This window comes from Homalodisca vitripennis, chromosome 1, assembly GCF_021130785.1.
Source record: "Homalodisca vitripennis isolate AUS2020 chromosome 1, UT_GWSS_2.1, whole genome shotgun sequence".
NCBI lineage: Eukaryota > Metazoa > Arthropoda > Insecta > Hemiptera > Cicadellidae > Homalodisca > Homalodisca vitripennis.
Window position 1 is genome coordinate 224,281,237 of NC_060207.1, and position 3,757 is coordinate 224,284,993.

General features: G+C 30.4%; 1 non-coding gene across 1 annotated transcript; it reads right to left on the reverse strand.

Annotated features, from left to right (window-relative positions):
- Nucleotides 1-1,287: 1,287 nt before the first annotated feature.
- Trnai-aau lies at nucleotides 1,288-1,361 on the reverse strand. The gene has a single exon. It is a non-coding gene; the product is annotated as a tRNA-Ile (tRNA).
- Between the last annotated feature and the right edge of the window lie 2,396 nt (nucleotides 1,362-3,757).

Here is a 3,757-nt window from a genome sequence, read left to right on the forward strand (position 1 = left end):
TACGTCTTTTTGCTAAAATAAAATTTCATGATTGGCTGGGAAATCAATCAGATTAAATTCTGTATAATGACACAACCAAAAACTCTCAGTAGGGCATTTAAAACTGTTATATACTTCTAATTATAAGTGACCAATACGTACGTACTAATTAATTCCCTTACGGAAAAAAATTAGAAGTGTAGATACTTCATTGTTTAGATAAATTACTTGGATTTAGACCAGACTCGAAGTTTTATTGCTATTAATATACGTATAGAATCTTAAGTATTTCATCTCAGTTCTTGATGACTGTGACAGATTAGAATTTTATCGTGCTAGATAATGAAATGAAATGAAATAAAATGAAATGAAATGAAAAATTCTTTTTTTTACAGGCAAAGTTAGGGCCGCATGGCCCTTTCTTACACTTAACCTGCGACAACGTAAAATTTAAAACATTAAATAAATATTATCTTAAGAATAAAACAAAAAATAATAATGATAATTATTAAAATTGTATCATTATTATTATTATATTATATTATATTATTATCATTAAGTCATAATAAAGAAATAATTACATTTACACAATGTGGTGAAATTAATGTAATATTTTAACGTGTTATAATTAAAATTTAACACATTAATAAATTAACTATCTATGTTATTCTTAAAACATATAAAATAAAATTATATTTTTAATATACAAATAAATTAAAGTATTTATTGCTAATGAATCCTAACTTATATCACACACAATCTCACATTCATAATGTATCTTGGTTGCCGCCTTACAATAACCTGTGCTGTAAGCGAATAGTGCTGCTATTTTCCAATAGATAGCGCGCACAAACATACACATTGTATCTACCAAAAGGCTGTGAAAGTCCACCAAGGTTGGTGACACGTGACTCGAGACTTAAAGTGGATAAAACACTGTGACCTGAAACACACGCTCGATATAACATAAACTCAGTACCTGTTCATAGCTTACATGGGTAATATTTTATTGCTGATTTACTGAGTTAAGTCAATACAATAGATTATTGTACGTAAGTTAATAACATGTAAACAAAATCACACAATACCTACTAATTTCAATAGATTACGTGAAAGTAAAACTATTTATAATATTTGAATGATGACAATTACAACCTTTTCCTAATTGCAATAAAAACAAAACTGCAAAATTAAAAGTAATATTTTTGCAAAAACATTCTCTTCTAACTACCATATATTTACTGACGACATTTGGTATAATCTGTGTATGGTTCAAACTAAACCTGTTACAAGTCTACAAAAATTAAGTGGCCCATGAGGGGATCGAACCCGCGACCTTCGCGTTATTAGCACGACGCTCTAACCAACTGAGCTAATGGGCCGATGGGTAAGACAGGATTACCTACTTAGAAGTGAGTGGTTGTCGTTGCTTAGACCATTATTTATTGTGTACTTTACGAAGACTTGTTTATTACTTCGAGTTAAATTATTTTAAATGTATATTCTAAAAATAGCCATGAATAGTGACTTTATTTTGAACTAATATTTGAAAATGTACATACATTAAGTATATAAAAATTAAAAACAAATCAACTGAGCTGCTATTCCCGACAAACAACCATGTTTATTAATGTTTCCATGTTTTAACTCTATACTTATTTTTTATACAATACTATATTCTCTGTTCCCTTACTTGTATATATTACATACTATAAACGTAGAGAAATATTATTCTGTTTGTATGAAACGTATACTGAAATAACAAGATATATAATATATCAATAAAATCTTTAATCCACTTAACAGAAGGTTGAGAGGTTTAACTCGAAACACATCAGAATACTACCTCCAAACTCATTGTAATAAAGGGAATTTTTGTAAAAAAAGCTTAGAATTATATCTGTAGATTAAAATTGATTACTTCCATTGCCCATTAAGATCTCGAGTGAAATCATATATTCAGCTCATCTACAGCGTACTATAATTCATAAAGTATTACTTGTAAATAATAATGGATTTTATACCAATGCTTCCATTAGGTACTCGTTCAAATTACATTATTTACCATTACTAACATATTTACATGCATACAACATATGTCTGCTGGATTAAAATTAAGTGAAAATATTATAAGGCATTATTCAATGTCACATTGGCCAACACGTCGTCTTGTATGCGTGTATTATCTCACCTGACACTCAGTTCGAAGCTATTTCCATTCAAGGTAGTTAATTACATTACTAAATAGGATTATGGAAATAAATTAATTATACTATTTTTATGTATTATTCATCTCTAAACACTAAAAAAATAAATGTTCTTCAAATTATTTCATTAGCTTGGACCTTTAGTATTTGATTCCAAAAAAAAATGGTCAAACAATTCATTTCCACGTATTCAGTGGAATCCTTTCATGTTTTTACATGTGAAGATGATAAGCCTTTAACTTTAAAAGATGTTATATGGGTCAACTGTGTACTTTATTAGAATACCCCTTCCTCTAGATTGCACTGGATGACGGCTGTGTAAATAAGACAAAGCTCATTTGCAGTCTAGGTGAGTCTGGTGTAGAATCGACGAAAGGAGTTAGTTTTGAATGTATTCGTCAGCAATTGTTTTTTGATGTCTTCAAAAATATATGGAGTCCATATTCCAGGCGTCTAGTCTGTGGCAGTTTTATATTCAAGATTTTACACTAAAATGAAGAGAGAATGTAGCAAAACTCAGCATTCGCATGTTACATCAGAACTACCCAAGGCTCTTTCATGTTATCTGGAAGTAACATATCCATTCTCAAGCTTGGTCCTACCCCATTTCTTATTGAAAGTTTCAACATAGGTACTTTCTATGATTTATTTTAATGTTATGGTTGAGGACAAACTTTGTGTATTACAATACAAATATATAGCGAATCGTATTATATGGCCACTGCATAATTTTAAATCACATTTTGACAAAGCGAAATATAAAGAATTAGATATGAAAACTAACTTTTCTTGATTTTAATTTTGTTCCAATGTTGCAATTTTATTTGAGAATTTCAATATTCCTGCTTGCTATTACTATAAATAGGGGAAATGATCAGTTTTGTCTTAATGCTTAACATTACTGGTGCTTTAGAAACAGCCTTGACAAGAGTATAGCTTCGGTGATCGGTTGCTCAGGGCAGGGTAAAGGGCTCACTTAGTGGCGCCGAGTGAGGGGTGAAAGTAAAGTCTCAACCTCGGCCTATTGTAACGTCAACAAGAGAAAGTGACCACTGACGTAGTCTGCTATTTCAGTCGGGATGGCCAGAGTTGTAAACATGTTTGGAGGAGTGACGACTGTCTAACGCTTTTCTGCCCAAGAGTAAGGATATTTTACAATAGTATCGGAAATTGGTCTGAGAATTTCAGAAGAATTGAACAAGCGACAAGAATCATTAAAACGACTTTAAATTCATAAATAATAGAACAGTAATAGGTAGATTGATGGTGGTTAAATGCCAGAATTGACATTTATGAAAAAGGGGATTAATCTAATTAAGGGGAAGTAATATGTGGGGTGTCTATCATGGCCACTTAAAATTGGATTAGAATATAAAAAATTTGCATGTGTAAGAAAATATAAAAGTTTTAGAATTTCGTTACGCTCTGTATAAATTTATAAATTAAGTGACAAGTATATAATTCACACTATTTACGGCTGCATCATTAAGATTCTTATTTTACCTTATTCTGTCTATATAGTTACTCCATTTGTTGTATTGCAATCGTCATTGAGGTATTCATAGAAATAA